The sequence below is a fragment of the Ochotona curzoniae genome, unplaced genomic scaffold, assembly GCF_017591425.1.
Source record: "Ochotona curzoniae isolate NIBS_2020 unplaced genomic scaffold, NIBS_Ocur_1.0 contig_43, whole genome shotgun sequence".
NCBI lineage: Eukaryota > Metazoa > Chordata > Mammalia > Lagomorpha > Ochotonidae > Ochotona > Ochotona curzoniae.
In genome coordinates this window covers 24,215,912-24,238,703 of record NW_024466218.1, presented here as the reverse complement: position 1 = coordinate 24,238,703, position 22,792 = coordinate 24,215,912, and positions in this window count along the sequence as shown.

Here is a 22,792-nt window from a genome sequence, read left to right as displayed (position 1 = left end):
CGTAAGCCAGAGTAAAAACGAGTCAGAATGACACGAACAAAACGGTTTCTTCCATCAGTTGCTGTCAGATTTTTAAGATGGCTTTTAATTTAGTGAAAGGATCGATACACACAGCCTTGGAATCCTTTGAGGAGCGAGCGGGACTTGTTTGCTCCTTTTCAGCTTATTTTATTCTTTTTAATTTGAATGAAAGAGGGAGATCTTCCACCTGCTGGTTCTTTCCCCAGGGCTGGCCCAGGTTGATGCCAGGAGCCCAGGACCACATTCAGATCTCTCATGTCCAAGGCAAGGGCCAAAGTCTTTGAGCTTTCACCTGCTTCTAACCCTGGAGCAGGAAGCCAGATCTCAGCAGAGGTGGCACTTGGTCCCAGGCCCTCTGCTATGGAACACAGGCATGTTCAGTGGCAGCTGGCCCCACTGCTGCATGATGTCCGCCTGCAGAGCCGGCCTTCTGGGTGACCCAGATGGTCACATAATGTCCCCCCACCCCCGTAGGCTTCAGGGTCTAGAGTTGTCATGTTATCTTCATAAACTTTAAACAAAGATATTCTCCTTTTCATTCTGCCCTGGCCCCCACAATGTATTAACCAAGCCTGGGATCCAGTAATGCAAGTGGCATAGAGAGTAACTCTTGGAGAAGGACTCTGTGTGAGGCACAGTGCTAGAGGCATGAAACGGGTCATGCAGATCAGTGTGGCTCCCTGGGGAGCCCGTGTCACCACTCTCACTTTAACAAAGCCAGCAGAGACCACGGTTATGTTCACGGTTATAATTTTAGTAATGGCAGATCTGCTTTTCAGAGTTTTCCAAAGGGAAGAATTTGTTATTAATATTTATTCTATGAGGGAATCGAATTCCTCTGTCCATTTTCTTAGAGTTTCAAACAGCAGATGAGAAGTGGGGAGAATAAATGTCCTTCAAATATATCAGGAGGAATAAAAATAAAATACGAATGAATATGTACTGCTCTCCTGTAGAGGTGTTTTTAGGAAAGCAGAGGTTTTTTTATTATTATTATTTATAAATCCTTCTCCTTGGCTTTGACAGTCTCTAAACCATGGTAATTTCAAGAAATAAATGTATGCTGATTTTGGATCACAATTGTATTTTTAGTCCCCAAATGAGGATAGTAATTGCAAGGTGGAATAAACACGATTAATTAAATAAAATGATCAAAGCAGTATGAATGGGGAACATGGCAAGCTTGGCTGGCAGGTCAGTTAGGAAGGGGTGGGCATTCTGTGCCATCGGTTAGAATGCTGCCTGAGCCACCCCTGCTCCATAGAGCGGTGCTGTATTTGATCCGGAATCTTCCAAGTCATCTTCTTGTTAAGGTACACCCTGGGAGGAAGATGATGGCTCCGTGCTTGAGTGCCTGTCAATCATGGTGGGGGACCCAAATAAAACTCCAAGCTTCAACCTCCACCAGCCCTGGCTGTTACATCTTTCTCTTTCCCTTCCTCCCCTCCAAAGCTTCAAATAAAATGAAAAAAAAAAAATTGTTTTTAATGAAGTGAAAAGAGAAGACTCTGGGGATGTTTTGGAGCTTTGAAAGTCAGGAAGTAAGCATGTCAGTAAGGAATGGGAAAGATCTCAGTCAGCCTAGCCAACTCCCCCATGTGGTTCGGAGAAGTTTACAAGGAGTGTCCAAGGGCTTTGGCATGGAGATTGCAAGGGCAGTTTTGAATGTTCATAGTTTTTCTTGGTAGATGATAGCTATGTAGGTAGAGCTTCAACGTAGACCAATTTGGATGGCTAAGGCACAGACAGCTTGGTCTTGTAAGGTCTTCGGCCTAATGCAGTGATCCTCAGCTGACAACAGCGTTGCTGGCTGCTGGGTGTGACGGTGTGCACACATTTCTGGTGCTCACTTTTGAGCCCTTGGAGCTCTGTGCTGTTGACATGTAGTCGGCAGAGGCCAGGGAGATTGCTGGACATTTTAGAGTGTGTGAGAAAACACCTTACAACAGAGCATCCTCTATTGTGAAGCATCAGTTGGGTCAAGGCTGGGACACTGGGTGGTGTCTACGCCACCTTGGTTGAACTAACTTCTCCAGGTTAGAGTTCCCAGGTCTTCAGTTATGTGCTTTTAACTTTAATAAGGCATGTTTAGAGAGAAGGAGGATATTAAAAAAAAAAAAGAAGAAGAAGAAATTGTATTTAGTTTTCATTGTGGGAATTTTAGCTCTGAAGCTCAAAAGCAAATGGAATGTGTTTGCTACAAGAGAGAACTGAGAAAAAATGTCCACACTTTTATGGAGTTTGTGAGTTGCCCCAAGGGTGAGAAGCTAATGAGTCAGAAATAATTGAAAAGGCAAAGAAGTTGAAACCAGAAAACTACATGCTTAAGATGGTTGAAAGCAGACCATAATTACGCTGCACTGGCAGCTGGACAGTATGCATGGCGTGTGGTATTTACTTAATGACTTTGATCCGAAGGTCCAAAGCCCTTTGCATAAAAGCCGCAGGAGCTATGAAGAAACTGTTTTTGTTGTTGCTGTCACACTCCGCACAATAGCTGCAGTTTGCAATTTCAAGCTTTCCCTGTGCGACCTAAAAGTGTTTTTGTGCATGCCCTGCAACCAGGGCTGAAAGAAGACATCAGAATCTAGTTTTTGTAACAGTCAGTCTCCTATTTTGACCTTTCTCTGTGGCTCTGCAGAAATCTGCTGAAAAGTCTGCAGTCATTTTGCTGGTGCCATTTTAAATGTTGCTTGTGAGGGTCTGCTTGTCATTTTGGATGGAGCTAGGCTGAGGCCAAGTGGGTCACAAAATACCTCATTTGGACCCCAGTTTGTAAATAAAGTCAGGAAGGTTCAGTCACTGGGAGGATGAAAACTATTTGGTGTCATAAAGAAAGTGCAAGTGGATTGACAGTGGTCAGGCACATTGTGTTCTTTCTTTCTTTTTTTTTTTTTTTTGCTCTTGTTTGAAGGGCAGAGAGGCAGGTCCTCATTGGCTGGTTCACTCCCCAGATTCCTGGAACAGCCAGTTCTAGGAGCTCAGAACTAAACGTAGGTCGTTCACATAAGCAGCAGCCCAAGTACCTCCGCCATCACACATTGCCGCTCAGGGAATACGTGCGCAGGAAACAAGGGTTAGAAATGGACGTGAGGAGAGAACCAGGATTGTACCAAATACCTGGCCTCACAGACATCTGACTTCACCATAACTGTAAAAAACAAATCCTCCCAGGGGCCAGTGTCATGGCAAAGTAGATGAAGCCTCTGCCTGCAGCACCAGCATCCCGTCTGGGCACTGGTTTGTATCCTGGCTGCTCCACTTCTAATGCAGCTCCCTAATCATGGCCTGGGGAAGCAGCAGAGGATGGCTCAAGTCCTTGGGACCCTGCACCAACTTGGGAGACCCCAAAGACATTCCTAGCTTTTGGTTTCAGGTCAGCTTAGCTCTCCAGCTATTGTAACCATTTGGGAAGTGACCTGTGAATGGAAGGTCTCTCTCTTTCTGTGTTTCTCCTTTCTCTCTAAAATCTGCCTTTCAAACAAAAATAATTTTAATAAAAGAAGAAGAAGAAGAAGAACCTTGGGCCCGATGTGGTGGCCTAGCAGCTAAAGTCCTCGTCTTGTATGCACCAGGATCCCATATGGACACCAGTTCTAATCCTGACTGCCTTGCTTCCCTTCCACCTCCCTGCTTGTGGCCTGGGAAAGAAGTCGAGGACGGTGCAAAACCTTGGGACCCTGCACCCATTGTGGGAGACCTGGTAGAGTGCCTGGCTCCTGGCTTTGGATCGGCACAGCTCTGGCCTTTGCAGTCACTTGGGGAGTGAATCCGCGGACAGAAGATCTTCTCTCTTTCCTCCTCTCTGTATATCTGACTTTGCAATAAAAATAAATAAATCTTAAAAAAAGAAGAATCTTGCAGGTTTTTTAAAAGAATAATTTATGAGTGTTATGGGGAATTTGGAAAACATAGAAAGAAGGTAAGAAAAAATGGGAATATTGTTAGCAATTCATAAGACTTGAATAGTTTTCAGAATGCACAATTTAAAGGAAAATTATTGTTTTGCTTTAGGAATGAATTTGTCAGTTTCTTCACCAAACCACATTGTGTGATGCATCACCTAATTAAATGACACACACACAAAAAAAGAATTCACTTGCTTTTCATGTTCATTTGAAGGCAATAAACGAAGACTGTGTGAACATAATCTTGGAAATAGTCATTTCAACCTAATCATTTTCATTTTATTTTATTTGAATAGCAGAGAGACACAGTGCCAATCTGTTGCTTTCCCCAAATGCCCACAATGACCCAGGACGAGGCCAAGGGCAAACCCGGGAACAGTCATTGGAGCCATCACTGCGCAACCTCCTGTGGACTCTCCTGGCAGGAAGCTGGAGACAGGAGCTGAGGCTGGGAACCAAACCCAGTACTCTGGCACACGGGCATCTTAACTACTCAGCTAAATGCCCGTTCTCCAGTTTCATTGTTAGTGCAATATAAGAACTCTATAAAGCAAAATAATATTTGTATCTGTAGAATTTATTTCCTAAAGTTGGTTCAAAGATATCAATGAGATATCTATTCATCGTAGAAATACTGTATCTCTTTTTTTTAATGTTTCTTATCTAAGAAAGTCTTGTAGCAGAAACGCATAAAATGAAAACCGTATTCTGCCTTGAGGTGATCACAAGTTACATAATCTCATAACTTTTGTTAGACTTTTATTTATAATGCCAAGTGGTGGCTCTACAATGGTAAACATCTCTGACCAACATGGATCACATGTGAATGTTATTCTGCTCTGTATTATTTTTCCCATGACTGCCTTGTCTAACCAAGTCTTTATGGATGGGACACAGTTCTGATTTTCACTGTTTCAAACAATGCTGCCGTGAGTTTTTTTTTTTTTTATTGTATTTCATTTTTGAGTGTATTTCAGTGGAAGTTTGATCCCACCTTTCCTAGGACTGATTTAACCTCCTAAAATTCTAGAAGAATGTTAACTTCTCCTCTGAAAGTGAATAAATAATACATGAGGCCTGTCTGTTCTGCCTTTTAATGTTTTCCCAAAGCTTTCCACTTCTCTACATCTGCCCGGGGTTCCTTCCTCACCCAGAAACACACAGTGCTCTCTGGCTCGGCCTATTTTAAAGGCCTCCTGCCATCTTCCTGTCTTCCCTTTACAATCTGTGGGCCCCAGAGCAGGCAGAACCATCCAGAACCATCCAGAACCAGCTCTGAAGGATGGAATCACTCAGAGGCTTCCTGCATTTTCTAAAATGCAGACTCCTTTCTGGCCATGGTCCTCCAAGCTCTACTGGAGCTGTTTCTCACAGCCCTCTGACCCTCTTTTCTTGCACTTTGGGCATGCATACCCCTTTCTGTGCTAGGGATAATTGTCCATCAGCAGTGGGCAAGCTGGAGACTCCAGGAGAACTGATGATAGAAGCTTCTTTACAAGTCAAAAAAAAAAAAAAAAAGAGGCAGAGAAAGCCCAATTTGCAGCCCTGAGACAAGCAGAGAACTAATCCTTGACTTGGACTTCCTGTCCTGTTGGAATCCAGGGGCGTGGATGAGGACCGCCTACATTAGGATGAGACACTTCTTGGTTTCACTGTACTGTTTCAAATGTCCATTTCATCCAGAGACACGCCCAGAATAATGCTTAACTAAAACTCCAGGCACCCCAAGGTCCAGTCACGCTGACACAAGAAGTAACCATTGCAGGATAATTACTGCCTACAGACCATTCTATTGTTTGGAAAGTTTGGCACAGAACTGATTGCTATCTTCTATTAATTCTCTGTTAAATGTCAGCATCAACGCCTCAAGCTGACCTTTCCAAACCACATTGTCAGAAAGCCTCCCCCGGAGTTACCGACTCTCTCACTTCTTGCCGAGCTTCCTTTGGAACACTTTTCTCACTACGTCATGACCTGCATTTGTTCACTATGTGTTTAGCTTTAACTTCTCTGTGTCTCTCTCTTACTACAATATACATTGTGTTAAAGCTGGAGATGTTGTTCCAGGGTTCCCAATGCGGAGCATGTTCTGAAGTCCCTACTTAACTGGTTTTTGATAGTTCTGAGATGCTATTGATTTCATTGCTCCAAAATTGAGGAAATCCTTCCAAGGTTCATTTGCTGACCTAGTCTATCTTAGAGTCTCAATTCACCCAGATACTCACTGTCAAAGCTTGACCAGAAGAACTGTCCAATTTTTTCTGGCCTTCATGGTACTAGACATCTTCTGCAGGCCTCAATGAACTGGTTGTCAGGTCCCACATGAGAACCTGGGTATATCATCCACTGCACAGGCCTCAGCAACCAAGGAGGCCCAATTCTAACACATACACTCCACAGTCAAACTACAAATCCTGGGATCTTCACTGTGGTTGGAGTTCTGACTTCAGTGATCCAGTTGGGGTCGGAGGGGTCCCAAAGAAAGCTCACAGAGGTGACCCCAGACCTGACTGTGCCAGCCAATGTGGGGTCCAGCTCAGTCCATCACCTACATCACCTTGCACACACTGGATGTTACACTCACCTGGTCAGTTTTGTCCCTAGCACCATCTCATATACAAACCCAGTCCCAGCATCTGTTACCTGGTGCTGTGGCAAAACCAAACCAGCCTGCCTTTACTGTGGCTCATGCCTGCACCCAGACTGGATATCCTCCAACCCAGCTCAAATGCAGGCCAACAGGTGTTGTATCCCTGTCCAGCATGGTTGGTCCCTGGTTCCAGCTCTCATGCTCATCAGCAAGAGCCCAGCATGGAAGCCCTGCAGTCTTACATGTGCTGGTAGGAGCTGCAACCCAGTCTGGCATGGTTCACCTCACCTTGGCATTAACCAGTGGGTGCTGAAGCCTGGCTCAGCCCAGTCTGGCCCGAGTCCCAACTCATACTGGGGGGTGCTGCAGCCTAGGCCAGCACAGTCATGCCCCAGTCCTGGCCCTAATGTGAACTGGCTGGTGTTGCAGCCCAGCCTAGCCTGTCCTGCACTCTGTCCTGGTTCTCACATCTGCCAGTAGGTGCTATGAACTGGCCCAGCCTGGCCCACTCCCAGACATGAGCCACACATGTGTCGGCAGGTACTGTAACCTGCCTTGATCCAGGCTGCCTCCAGCCTTGGTTCTTGTTCTCACCTGCAGGGACTGCATCCCTACAGAAGAAATCCCCAAGCTCCTCTATCAGGTCATCTCCCAATAGCAGATCTTGTGCACACCAACAGGTGTTCGATGCAATCTGACTTGGTCCATCTGCTGTCCTGGCAGGTGCAGAGGCCATGCCCAACTAGCCCATACCCATGGTAGCACTTACTTTTGGGTGCTATAGCCCAGCCTGGTCCACACTCAGACACAGCTCACACATGTCTCAGCAGGTGCAGAGACCCAGCCCATCCCATCCTGTACCCATCCTAGTTTCCACAAGCTCCAGTGGGTGCTGGAATCTAGCCCAGTCTTGCACACCCCACATCCAGTCTACAACCATGCCAAGGGAGACTGTAGCCATGTCTACCCAGTCCACCACCCCAATGTGGCTCCTGTGCTTACAGCACAGTGGGGCATCCCCTTAGCTCTCCAGCCAGGCTCGCTTACAGTCACAGACCTTGCACATGCTGGTGGTTGCTCCGACACAGTCTGGCCTAACCCATGATCCTGCTTGGCCTTTGTCATCATATGCTGCAGACTGGCCTGGCCTGACCCTCCTCCAGTACCAACTTTTACTGGTGCGTGCTGAGGCCTAATCTTGCCTAGCCTGACCCCATACCTGGATTTCATGCAAACCAGTAGGTATGATAACTAACTTAGCATGGCCCTCAACCCATCCTGGCTTCTTTGCATGCCAATGTGCTACGGTGTGTCCTGGTCCTGCCAATCCATTCCTGCCCCCACCCCCATACCGCAGGGCCAACCCACACATCTTGCCTGGCCTGACGAACACCCACCCTGACTCATGTACCCAACAGTGGGAGCGACAGTTCACCAGGGGAGTTCCCCAAGTTCCCCCAGGCCCACTCCCAGATCTTACATGTGCCAGTGGGTGCTAGATCCTTACCCAGCACAGTCTGCTCTCAAGCCTCTACTTCTGTGTGCTGCTGGATGTTGCAGCCCAGCCCACCTCATATCCAATTCTTGGGTGCACCTGTGGGTGCTACAGCCTGGACCAGCCCAGCCTGTTCTCAAATCCAGCACCCATGAATGCTGGTGAGTTCTATGGTCACACCTAGATCAGCCTGTCATCAACCCCAGATCTCAAGCAAACCAGCTGGTATGGCAAGTCCCACAGGGGTGAGCCCATGATCTCCCACAGAATCTGCTGCCAGACCCAGGTCTCCCGTGAGCTGGTTAGTGTCATGTCCCAGCCCAACATGGTCCATCCTCTGCCTTGATACTCACTGATGGGCATTGTGATCAAACCCTGCCAGGCAGGCCCCCAATCTATGGCTTTCACGTGTGCCAGTAAGTGACAATAAGGGTTGATGACAGCAACCCCAGCTCAGGTTGCCTGCATGGGTGATATATTCGTTTGGCCCCTAAAATCCTTCAGTAGCCCTCTTCTAAAACACCTAGTCTCAGTCCCCTCATTTACCTGCAAGTGCAGTAGCCAGCTTGGTGAAAGTCCCCCAGGAGTCACTCCTCACCTGTCACATTGTCCCTTAGCAGTCTTCACTCCCACACACCTTCAGACTCGCTTCCCTGGGAAATCCTTGCCCCTGTCCCCAACTGCCATGCCTGCTAGTGTGCAGATCTCCAAGCCTGGTCCTCTGCCGTGCCAGCCAGGGCCCTGCTTGCCTATTCAAGGCCCCCACACACACTCACACATGGGTCCCCATACCCTGTCTGCTGGTGTTCCAGTGTCTGTCTCTCCTCATGGTTAAAAAAAAAAGAACAGGCAACCTTGCTGGCACACTGGTATAGTTAACACAGATTTGGAACGAAACAGGCCTAGGACGCCCACCAGCTAATAGCTGCTATTTTCCCAGAGGGAGAAATACATACACACACACACTCACACACACACACACACACACACACACACACACACACACACACACACACACAGAACCATCCAACTACTGGTTCATTTCTGAATTGCTGCAATGGCTAAGACTGGGTCAAACTGAACTCTAACCAGATCTCCCATGTATGAGTATAAGAGGCTTAAGCTCTTGGTCATCTTCCATTGCTTTCTCAGGCATTAGCAGCAAACTGGATTTGAAGTGGAGTGGCTGGAACTTGAACAAGTGTTCATAGGGATGCCAGTGTTGCAAAAGGCAGCTTAACCTGCGAGCCAAAAAGTTGGGTTTCAATAAGTTAAATACAAGTACCATGAGTCTTTACTGCACTCCAATGAGGGGAATGAAAGCAAGAGCTTAGCTGAACGGGTAATCAGGAACTATATAAATATAATTTATTATATAAATATATATATGATTTTTAAAATCACATGCTTGCACACTTTATCTTTAGTTAAATGCATGACCCAGCAAGGATATATCCTATTTCCTTACACATGAAGACATGGAGGCTCAGAAAAATGTAACAAATGAGCCTATTCTAGGCTTCCAACCCCAACTGGGCTCTGTTTGTCTATTTATATTGACTGTCTTATCCTGCAGCAAATTCTGCTCTTAGTGAATTTCGCCACAGTTTTTTTTTTTAGGGTTTATTAAGGAGTCTTTCTTAACCAAGCTTGGTGATTACAGGGCACATCACAAGTCCTAATCGCAATCTAGTCCATTGGAACCTCAAAAGGAACTTCGGGGTCATTACCCCAAAGCCCATCCGTTAAGCTGAAGACCTATTTCCCAGCTTCCCCAGCAATAGAAGTTATCCTAACACTTCAAAATTGTAACTTTAAAAAGAAATGTAAGATTTCAAATGAGTAAGTCATATATAATTATAGTTTTTCAAAACACAGAAATGCATGGGAAAATCCAAGATATCTTACTTATTAATCAAATTATTAGATTTTGTTAATGAGTAAGATTATTAAGCTTATGCACTTTATCTCATAAATTTTTCATTTAATACTCTCAAGAGTTTAACAATGCATATTTGCAGCATAATAAGTGTGCTTTTAAAAACATAAAAATATCAATGATTCAAATGATGTTATCTTCTAATGTTTACTTTAAAAGGTCTACTTTCCTGGCCCTTTATTTATTTACCACAGTGAAAAATTTATAGGTCATCTCCTTAGCTGAAAGTTTGCCTTTCAAAGCAGAGCAAAATAATTACCTTTACTCTGATCTCATCGAGAGGTTCCTCATAAAAATTTAATTGTGGACTTTTGATACGGAGAATATTTTCCAGTTGAGCTTTTATTCCATAATGCACATATTCTCTGATTGGGTTGGCATAGGAAGCTGATTTACCTGATAGAGAGGGAAAGAAGGCTTTGCGGCTATTGTTGAGTTCCGTTTACAGTTAACAGTCACCTCATTAGACACTGTACTTTAGCACTCTGATCTAAGGCACAGGTTGAGACCTCTCCCTTGCATCACAAAACCAACAGCTTCCCTCTGCGTGGCTGGCAGCCCTTCTTGGTGGAGGCGCGTGAACGGCCTGCTCACATCTCTGCACCTCAACAGAGAAGGCTCTTTCACAGCTCCCCAGCAGGACACACACACTCACACTGCCTGCTGGGGCTTTCAAAACCGTACTGCAAACCAGATGATCCTTGTTAGCTGGGCATTCCTGGCCACCAGAATCATCTAGACTTAAATTTAAAATGCCTTTTCCTATAACACCTTGTGTAGAAATTCTGATTTAGTGAATTGAGGAGGAGGCTAAAAGAGCCGAGCTCTACACAGATACTATACAGCTCGTCAGGCATGTCTGAAACACACTTGTCTTAGATTTTTAAAACAAAGCATTTCTTATTTTTTGAAGCTTCTCTTATTTGTACTTACTGTTTTACTTACTTATCTTCCATCCTTTGGTTCACTCCAGATGATCACAACAGCCAGGGTTGGGCCATACCGAAGCCTGGACTCAGGAGCTACACTGGGGTCTCCCACATGGGAGATGGGGGAGCTTGACTGAAGGTGAAGTGATCAGGACTCAAGCTGGCACTCATGTGGAGTGCCAGCCTAGCAGGGGGATCTGCTGACATCAGAGCATTAACTCTCAAAATAAAGAATATCTTACTGCTGTGAGGTGTTTTTATTAGACAAATCCTAGTCTCTCCATTTACATTTACTTTTTCTCAGTGTCCAAAGAGATGATAGTAATAGATATCTCTCAGATTTATTGTGTGTATTTGACATGCGTGTTCTAGGTTCTCATTTGCTGGCCTATCAGCAATCAGTCACTGAAAACATGCCTGAAACAGAATCTGGAGAACCCATTAGCTCAACTGGTAAGTTGCCCTTTGGAAAGTCTCTAACCCCTAACAGAAAGCCTGGGGTTGAGTTTTTGGCTTCTGATTCAGAAATCATGGGAAGCAGCAAATGATGGCTTGATTCCTGCCTGCATTGAGTGCCTGGCTCCTGCCTGCGTTGGGATCCTAGCTCCTGCCTGCTTTGGGATCCTAGCTCCTGCCTGCGTTGGGATCCTAGCTCCTGCCTGCGTTGGGATCCTAGCTCCTGCCTGCGTTGGGATCCTAGCTCCTGCCTGCTTTGGGATCCTAGCTCCTGCCTGCGTTGGGATCCTAGCTCCTGCCTGCTTTGGGATCCTAGCTCCTGCCTCCGTTGAGGTCCTGACTCCTGCTTGCGTTGAGTTCCTGGCTCCTGCCTGAGTTGAATTCCTGGCTCCTGCCTGCGTTGAGTGCCTGTCTCCTGGCTTTAGCCTAACTCAGGCCTATATATTGCAGGTATGGGGGAATGAAAAGGAGCATTCTCTGTCTTGCTCTCTGTCTCTCACTGACCCTCAAGTACACACACACACACACACACACACACACACACACACACACACTTCAATGCAGAACTAGGCATTTGGTGCCAACTATTAGAATGTCTCTTGGGACAAGCTCATGCCATATTAGAGTTCCTAGGTTCAAGCCTCAGCTCTATTTCCAATATGCACCTAGGGAGGCAGTAGCTAATTTTTTTCCTCCTAGAAAAAAAATGAATTGAGTTCCAGGTTCCTGGCTTCAGCCTGGCTCAACCCTGTTTTATTATTTTTATTTATTTAATATCTATCAGTCTATCTATCTATCTATCTATCTATCTATCTATCTATCTATCTATCTAAAGGAAAGAGAGATACAGAGGTTTTCCATCCAGTGGTTCCCACTCCAAGTGGCCACAACAGCCAGAGCTGAGCCTGGCCAAAGCCGAGAGCCAGGAGCTTCATCCCACATGGGTGGCAGAGGTCAAAGTACATGGGCCATCTACCCCTCCTTTTCCCAGATTACTGACAGGGAACTGATTGGGAAGTGGAGCCTCTGAGACTTGGAGCATCTCCTATGCAATGCTGACATATCGGGTGGCAGCTTGCCCCGTTGGGCCACACATCGGCCCTCCATCCCAGTTTTGCAGATGTCTATGGAGTGACTCAGTAGATGGAGGTGGAAGATCTCCTTTCCTATCTGTCTCTCTGCTTTTCAATGTAAGCTATTGAATATATAACTATATGCATAGGTACATATATTGTGAATATGTTTAAAGCATACTTTTAAAAACTCAGTCTTGAATCTCCCCGGACCTGCTGCTTCAGAACACGCTTGCTGCGGTTTTGTCTTTCCTGGATGACTCACATGTACACTGAAGTTGTAGAAGCCCTGAACTAATCGCCTAGTAACTGTTCAGAAAACGTCACATGCTTTCCTTCTTATTATCCTTGTACCAATATTTTAATTTACCTGAGGCTCAGTGTCTCAGTACTCACTGTTTACTTGTTTGTTTCTTTGATTTAAAAGGCTGACTTACTCCACCAAATGCCTGCAAACGGCGATGGCTGGGGCACATGCAAGTTAGGAGCCCAGAACTCCATTTGGTCTCCCTCATAGGTGTCAAGAATCCAAATATTTGAGCAGTTCACCTGCTGTATCCTGGAGTGAGCATTACTTGACCCACGCACTCCAATACAGGATGTGGCAAACCTAGACAGGACTGTAATTGCTGCATCAAGCTCCCATCCTTTCACTTGCTACTGATTTCCATTCACGGAGTCCATGTTGAATGTCAGGGGAGAGGCACTCAGAAACAAACGTAGGATCAGGAAATCTGGCTGCAGCGAAAGATAAAGGAGGTTCCAGGACATCGTGCCAGGAGTGAAGCTGGCAACGCACATTTTTCAGATTGTTTTTCCCCTACTAATCATTTCAAAGGTTTGAATACTAAGACATTTCAGAAAGTTCACCGAATAGTGAATCATAATGCTTATTTTGATAAAAATAAATTTTTTGAGATACATGTATAGTTTTCTTATATATTTCTACTAATGTTTTGAAGATCCCTTAACATGCATGCATTTCAAAATTTTGGCACCAAAGTAAACTTTTCCATGAACTCTGTTTTCCACAAACATTTTGAGTTATCCATATGAGGGTTTCCTGACAATTTCTACTCAGATTTCACTGCCACGTGGGATTTGTGGCTAGCAAGGGAGGCTGAGAACTAATAATTACACTGGTAATTGCTTGAATAAAAAGTTAGGAAAAGCATCCTAAAAGGGTTTTAGATTCCTCCCCCTCTCTTTTTAAATCTCATTGAAACCTGAGGAGTCAGAAGAGGCAGATTAGGTAGAACCTGTCTTACTGCATCAAAGACATTTTTAGTAATTGTCTGTGTTAAGATGCACAGCACAAGTTAGAACATGGCAAACACAAATGAAGATATTGTAAGCTCTGTGGGTGTACTCAGGGAACAATAAAAAAGACACTTTACCACCATCAATATTTTAGCAGGAATACTTTCAGCATAACAGCAAAACTTTGTTTTGGTATAAAACCAATGGGAACTCTCAGTTTCTAAGTACTGTAGCTGTAGAAAAAGAGGGATTTTTTTTTTTCAGTGTCCATGTTTTCTCCAATGAGTGTGAACCCTAACAAAATTAATTGAGTTCTGGTGTTTGTAAGTGTTCTAGAACTGATACTGCTTATGGCAATGTTTGCTTTGATTTTTCCCTGTAGCACTAGTTGACATCCGCCCTTGGAGGCTTTTGATCCCTCTGTACTGTGTAGGTCAGCTAGCAGCTTGGCCTCATACATAGCCACACCTCTTCCACTCTTACAGGAAGTGGTCAGGTGTGTTGTCATCTGTTGTTCTCAAGTCCTTGGAAGAAAGATCAGTATATTAAAAAGACTGGAACGTCATGTTGGGTGTACCTAGAATTCCTCAGGTTAAGTCTTTGGACTTACTGCTCACCCTTTGCAATATTATACAGGCATGAATAACCATGCATCTTCTCCATTTCAGTATGGTAGATTCAGGAGCAGAGATGAGCCATGCCTTTCAAACCGAGATGATTGAGGCCACAGGCAGCTTGTAAAAAAAAAAAAAAACAACAACAGCATGACTTAGCAAAGAGGACTAGGACAGAGTGTCTGGAATCTTGAGTTCCCAGACTGTTGGTGCCAGAGTCTGAGGTCAAACTTTGTAGGCAATAGTCAGTGAGCGAGCACAAGTCTGAGACCAAGGTCACAGTCTGTGGGAGAGGGTCTGCAGCCGGGCAGCAGTCCACAGCCACAGGACCGTGTGTTTTACGATGTCCTTGAGACGACCACGTACTGACTTCCACGCATGGCCCACACCACAGCTTCTTGATTATGAACACGGACTGGTGGGACACGGTATTCAATGTTTGCGCCACATTTGACTCCCTAAGCAATTCAATGGAAGAGGTAGCAAGCCTTCTAAATCAGTCTCTCTAGAGAACAAGGCTGGCCTCTGGCCCCCACCCACCCCCTGCTTTCATAGTCTTTGTCTTGTATCTGTCTCATTTTCTCAGTTGCATATCACCCCCTTTACAACCCTGTTCATCTGCACTGGTTGACGTAATCAATGGATCACTGATAACTAAATTTTCACGAAAGGTGCTTTGCACCCAAATTCATAAAATAAGCCATTCTACATGTTGTTGGTTGAATAGGTTTCTTGGGGTCTTAATTATACTACCTCAGAGTATGATCTTATTTGATAGAAGAGAGATTTCAAAACAGATCTTCCATCTACTGGCTCACGCCCCCAACTGACCTCCACAGTTTAGGGCTGAGTCAGGCAAAGTCCAGGAGCCAGGTGCCTTTTCCAGGTCTCCTACATGGGTGGCAAGGTCCAAACATTTGGGCCATTTTCTGCTATTTTCTCAGGTGCACTAACAGGGAACTAGATTAGAAGTGGAGCAACTGAGACATGAAATAGCACCTGTTAAGAGATGCCTGTGTTGCAGGGGGCAGCATAACCCACAATACCACACACTAGCCCTGGAGAGAGACTCTGAATCAACTTAAACCCAACACAACTGGTGCCCTGTCAAGTAGAGGCTATTTGAGCACTGACCTAGGGAAGATTTGTGAAATGACAAAGCAAGAGGGTAGTTGTTTATAAGCCAAGGAAACATCCTTCCCTCACTAAAGGGATCAGCCTGCTGCCACCTTGAACTCAAGAACTATGAGGCAATATGAGATTTGTAAACCACCCGGTTTCTAACGTTTTGTTCCAGAAACAGCCAGCATCCAGACTGTTATGTACATATAGTGTAAGAAGACAAATGGCATTTCCAATTTTAATGTTGACTTACAGCTTCATGATAATAACCCTGTATGCAGTAAGGCCGTGATTAGGGCACCCTTTCATGGGTAGCATTCATTATCCTCATGCCAGGTGTTGCTGAGTTCCAGTCAACCTTTATGGATATCGAAATTTGAAGTCCAGAGAATCTTTGTGAGTCATGAAATATAATTTTATCCCCCAGCCATTTAAAAATGGAAAGAAACACTCTTCTTAGTTCACAGGTCTTACAAAAATTACTGACACTTCAAATTTGCTCCTCAGGGATGGCTCAGGGATTGGGACCCTGAGTTCACATGGAGAAATCTGGAAGAAGCTCCTGGCCACGGATCGACTCAGCTCCAGCTGTGGCAGCCATTTTGGGAGTGAATCAGCAGATAGAAGATTTTTCTGTCTCTCTTTCTATCTGTGGATTCCAACAAACAAATACATAAATAAATAAACAAATGCCTAAAAAAAATTTGCTTGGCTCCTCAGGTCCAACATAACACAGTTATCCCCAGCTCCCACCAAACTATTGGAGCGCAAAAATTCATACTTAACTTCATCCTTATACAGAGGTCATTTGCGGCTTTGGGAGAAAACATTTTGAAATAGTGGGGATGTTGATTTAAAAAAAAAAAATAAGGTGAAGTCCAAAAACAGGGAAGCTGCTCCGTTTGATGGAGACAGAGAGTCAAAGACGGCTTAGAAAGCTTTTCTTGTTTGTTGTTTGGGACCTGAAATACTTCTCCAGACTCCACATGACAGTTTTAAAATTTCTGAGCTGGTCAGAAAACAGTGAATCAAAAGCTGAGTCATGACTGCACTACACTTACAGCAGGAGTGTGAACTAGAACTGAAGTCCGCTCATCTGGGTCATAAGCCTCACATGAAGCCATCTCAACTCTGGCAAGTTTTGCTGCCATATTTGATGGCTCACTGACTGTGTTCTGTCACCTATTGTCTTGTGACATTAATTTCTTCTTTTTTTTAAGATTTATTTATTTTTATTACAAGTCAGATATACAGAGAGGAGGAGAGACAGAGAGATCTTCCATCCGATGATTTACTCCACAAGTGACTACAACGGCTGGTGCTACGCCAATCCTAAGCCAGGAACCAGGAACTTCTTCTGGGTCTCCCACACGGGTGCAGGGTCCCAAAGCCTTGTTGTTCCTGGCCACAAGCAGGGAGCTGGATGGGAAGTGGAGCAGCCGGGATTAGAACCGGCGCCCATATAGGATCCCAGCACGTTCAAGGCGAGGACTTTAGCTGCTAGGCCACCATGCCGGGCCCATTAATTTCAAAATAATTTGAACCTACCAAAAAGTTTTAAGAAATTCACCACTTTTAAATTTTTCACATCTCTTTCACACACACACACACACACACACACATCTACTCAAGGATCTTTTCAAAGCTGTTTGGGAATAGGTTTGATATCACATCTTTTGCCCTTAATATTTCAGTGAATATTTTCCAAGACCTATCATTTCTTTGGTGTGTAGTTTCTTAATCTCAAACTTGTATTATCATCTAAACAATGTGCATATTCTTTCCTGGCCTTAGTTTGTTCCAGCATGCTACTTAGTCATGTTTTTTCAGACACTGTTGCCTTTGAAATGCTGTAGTCTGTGGATTTCCCACTAATTTTCACCTACACAACTAACAAGAGTTTCTCAAGACCTCCTCTTTCTTCACAGCTGAGTTCTTCCAAACCCCCAGCATTTTATATTTCTAAGAGGGACAGGCCAGAACTGAACCATAACCCTGCTCCACATTGTGGCTGCCAGCCTGCATAACCAGAGCTCACTTGTTATTTTTCAATTCCTTTGAGTTAAATCCAAACTCATTACAACAGAGTAGTAGTTATTTTATTACTTCTATTCCTGTAATTCATTTTCACTTGAGTTTAGTGTGATTTCAGTAGCTACAGGATGGCTACTGATACACTAATTCATACATGAAATTAATAATGCAAAACAAACACGAGTTTTTTTCTTGGTGTTTTCTCTGCAGACCACAGGAATTTTCTGATGTCACTCAATTTAAGAGCCTGTTTCAGTTCTGCATTTACTGGGTAGGCAATCACTGTGGATTACTGAATTTTTCCCTTGGCTTAATTATCCAACATTTCTATCTGTCCTCTAAAGACCTGTCTTAGTCCATCACGGGGATTCTTGTAAGGATAAAATCATAAAATATATATGTGCAAAAGCTTTACACAAAATGCCAAGCTATTTAGATACAGTAGATAAGTAGATAGGTAAGTACTTAAAAGTAGGAGACATCAGAGGAATGATCCGGTCCAACTGGATTATTTTACAAGTGAGGAAACTAAAAGTTAGGAAGATTAAATCGCTCGTCCAGAGTCACGGAATTGTCAGACCAGGCTTCCTGGTTCCTAGACTGGTTCTTTGTTTTTAACATACACACAAATTTTAGCAGAGAGACATAGAAAAAGAACAACAGAAACGAAATCTCTCATCTGCTGGGTCAATCAAGTGCTCACAACGGCTAGACATGGGCCAGGAGCTGGGAACTCAGTCCAAGGCTCCCACGGGAGTGGACATGAATGCAAGCACTTGAACCATCACTTGCTGCCTCCTGAGTGGGAGTTTTTCTTTTATCTTTGAAAAATAGATGGGCCCGGCGTGCTGGCCTAACAACTAAAAGTCCTCGCCTTGAACATGCCGGGATCCCATTTGGACACCTGTTCTAATCCTGGCAGCTTCGCTTCCCATGCAGCTCCCTGATTTTTATTTATTTTTGTTACAAAGTCAGATATATAGAGAGGTGGAAAGACAGAGAAGAAGATCTTCTGTCCAATGATTCAATCCTCCTGTGACCATAATACACAGTGCTGTGCTGATGCGAAGCCAGGAGCCACCAGCCAGGAGCTTCTCCCAGGTCTCCCACACAGGTGCAGCGTCCCAAGGCTTTGGGCCATCATCCACTACTTTCCCAGGCTACAAGCAGGGAGCTGGAAAAGAGCTGCAGCAGCCAGGATATAAACCCGTGCCTGTATGGGGTCCTGGCACATGCAAGAGGAGGACTTGAGCCATTAGGTTACTGTGCCAGGCCCCCTGGGTGTGTGTTAACAGCAGGCCGGAATCAGGATCCAGAGCTGGAATTAGAACGCAGGGTCTCAAACATGAGATGTGGGCATTTCGATCCACATCTTCACTGTCAGACTAAATGCCCCTTCCTTGATCGGTACTTCTCAGCGTCAGCAAACTGTCTTCCTAGATGGACTTCCCTTCTCACGTGGTTTAGCTGCATCCCCCAAACATGTTGTGAACAACATGACCGTAAGAACAACTCTGACTCATTTCAACGCATGAGAGTATGCCGACTTAGAAAGAGCTAGATGGTTTAAAGAAAAGACACAAGAATCAAAGGTGGCTTCGAATTGAATTTCATGTTATTTGAAAATGTCAGGAAATAATTCTTGCCCATTAAGGTGCCAATTCTGTAAAAATGTCAATAACCAGGATCTATATCAAGCTAGTACAGATTAGTCCTTAGCTCAAGGTCAACGCATGGCCAATAAAAAGCTGCCCATGATTTTATAACCTTTCCATCGATTTAATTATAAGCTATTAGAACAGTTCGGCGGTGCAGCATTTCTGCTTAAGGCCCAATTCAGTGCTGATCTGAAAACTTAGACTCAAAATGATTCAAGAGGATACCAGCAGACAAAATAAGTAACACATCACTTTGTCTCCAGTGTTGTGTGCTGGAGGACACTGGATTGAATCTACCGTTGCTGCCACTCAAGCAGATCTCATTGCTGGAAATAGGGAAGTAAAACATTGACTCAGTTGGAACCCACAAATTAAAGAAAAGGATGTTCTATTATTCTGATAGTGAAAGTCTTCACGGGGTGCTCAATATTTGACTCAATATTTCTGTTGAGGTGAATTATAGAGGGATATGTTACTGAGTTTAGAGAAAAGATTGCAGTCTCCCTAGTTTAGGTCAGTGGTTTTAAGCTAATAGAAGCTTCCAAATTGTCAGTTTCAGAACCTTGATTTCATGCACCAGAACTATCCTATTGTCCTCTGTGAAGGTTAGCATGATCAGATTCAGGATTTTATGCTTTTTTTTTGCATAATATAATTAGACTATAAGTTATGAAGTTCTTGGCCTCAAGTTTATGCCCCTAATATATTAATCGTAACATCTAAATATGAGAAGGATGCAGTTAGTTTTGGATTATTAATTCTACTTTTGGATATATCTGAAATTTTTCCGAAAATAGCCAATATAATTGGAGAGCGCGTCAATCAGAACATTGAAATTACTTTAATTCAATAGCATTTTGTAAATACAAAACCAAAGTGCGCATTTCCCACCCGTCATGGATGTCATGTTCTCAGACAGTAATATGGTTGTCAAGACTGTTGCTGTTGAGATCATGACCACAAAGAATAGTCGGTCTTAGGAGAAAAACACACCCCTGAAACTATCACCTGTGTTGTAACTCAGTTCATAAAATTGGATGGCAGCCACTTTTGAAACAAACTGGAATTGCTGGCATTGTAGTAGGTGAGTCACCTTTTGTCAGTTATTCGGAAAAAAAAAAAAAACAACTGCTGAGGAAGATTGTCATATTAGCATCACGATGTCAGACTGTACAAGTCTCGTGTTCCTGAATCAGCCCTTTCTGCCTCGAAATGTTCTGCTTCTGGTCTTCCAAGTCTGAGCAAATACTTCTGTAACACCGAGCCCTTGGACAATGCATCTTAACATCAGAGTATTGGTGAGGAGAAAGGCTGGTCCGAAAGCCACATACGGACAGGCTGGCCCTGTGTCCTCTGAGCTCAGCCTCACCTCCCAGCAGGGGATCCAACTGATCCGCACCTGTGCATAAGTCATTCCTGACTTTCTGTTGGCTTATTCTTTTTTTAATCTCAAAGCCTGTAATTCAAATCCTCTCCAGAGTCTGTTAACTCAGAAACAGATCCAAGGAATTAAAAGATGTTAATTTCGAACTTAATTTGTGGTAAAAATTAGTTTTGGACGGAAAATCAGCTTTCCCTTGAGAATACTAGCCTGTCTCCCCTAGGGCCTTACCCACTGTGAACTGAAAATAAATACTCTTATGTGAACAGCCAACCTGATGTTTCTACCCAGTAGCAGGGTAAGAAGCTGGTTCTGAGAGCAGAGGCCTGTTGGGACCTGTGCGAAGGCAGACACACCTGCCAGCTGAGTGATTAGGACCGGTAAGCAGAGCAAGCCCATAGTGCCCCAGGGGAGACAAGGCTGGGCCATGCCACCATGAACCCTTGCTGGACAGGCTGCCTCCTCTCACCAATTAAATAATCTGTTCTTGTCTTGGGGAAGATCAAAGAGAAGATGGGGGGATGGGAGTGGAATGGAGACAGAAAGTAGATGCTGAGCCTCTAGGGGAGAAGACCTCAAGTCCTCTTCATTCTTTTTTTTTATTTTCATTTTTAAAGATTTAATTATTTTTGTTTGAAAGGCAGATTTACAGAGAGAGAGAAAGACCTTTTCTCTGCTAGCTCATTCCCCAAGTTGTCACAATGGCTGCAGCTAAGCTGATCTAAAGCCAGGGACCAGGAGCTTCTCCCAGGTTCCCCACATGCATACTGGTTCCCAAAGCTCTGGGCCATCCTGTACTGATTCCCCAGGCCGCAAACAGGGAGCTGGATGGGAAGTGGAACAGCCTGGACAGCGAGGGGTTAACACTGCTTCCTCTCCCATGTAATAAAAACTGGGAAAAGAAATAATCACTAGTTTTTCGGATGAGACACACAGCGTGTGAGGGTTCTTCAGCTAGCCGGTCTCCCTGAGAATGTTCAAGCCAGGGAGGATTCCAGCCGCAGATGGTCCTATTTATCGATACATTCAGGAAAAGCTACTGCATTGAAGTTAGCATAACCACCCTAGAAGGATAAGACATGCTAACAAAATAAAACAAGGGAAAACATCCGTCCTCTGATTCTGAAAAGGCTTTCAGTGGTCCTTGAATCAATCCAGATTCGTAGGACGCAGTAATTGGCCCAGGGCATGGTAATATCCAGTAGTCAAGAGGGCACATGAAGGAAAGGTGACTTAAAGCCACAATGAGATACCAATAGGCATTAGTTAGGAAGATTATCAAAGCCACCAATGGCAAAGGAGAATATAGAGCAACCTGAAATCTGCACGTTTAGGTAGTTACACCCATGGAGCAGTGAGTTTGTAAATTAGCATTTTGGGGCCAGTACGTGGTGCAGTGGATTGGACCACCACTTTGGATGCCTGCATCTCATTTCAGAATTCAATCCTGCTAACGCATTCTGGAAAATAACAGATGATGACTCAGGGGCTTCAACCTCTGCCACCCACATGGGAGATGCAGCCTGAGTTCTGGGCTCTCATACACATGACATACATACACCTTCTGTATGTCATTTACCAAAGAGACACTGAAAACATTTATGCATAAAGATTTGCAAATAATATTCATTATAGATTCATTGCAATATAAACAATTATCCAAATGTTTATCGATATGTGCATGGATAAAAATGAATTGTGATATTTCCATGAAGCTGGTGTCATGGTACAGCTAGTGGTATTCCTGCCTATAACACCAACATCCAACACGGGTGCTGCTCTGTGCCCTGGCTGCTCCACTTCTAATCCAGCTATCTGCTAATGGCCTGGGAAAACCAGTGGGTAATTGCCCCTGAAACCCTCTTGAGAGTTCCAGAAAAGCTCCAGGACCTGGCTTCACCTGGCCCAGCCCCGATCACTGTGGCCCAAAGTGGGAGTAAACCACTGTCTCTCCCTCTTTGTAACTCTGACTTTCAAATAATGAACTTTTTTTTAAGCTAAGTGATATTCTTTTGATGTATATGTTTTGGTTGTGAATAAAATAAAAAACAACATTAAAAACTTAGTACTTTAGGATCTTTAGCGTGTGTCATTCCCCAGTGTATTTACAGGATGAACATTTTTTGTCACTTTCCTGTGGAAAAAAAAAATTGCATTATAGACCTTGAGTATACTGTGGTTAACAGAAACCATAGCTGATAGATCAGGTTTTGTTCCACAAAGCACATATGTTCAGATTTTGATACTAGCAGAGTTATTTATTCCAATTGGTGCATTTATTGGCTGCACAACGTGGGTTGCCATGTCATTTG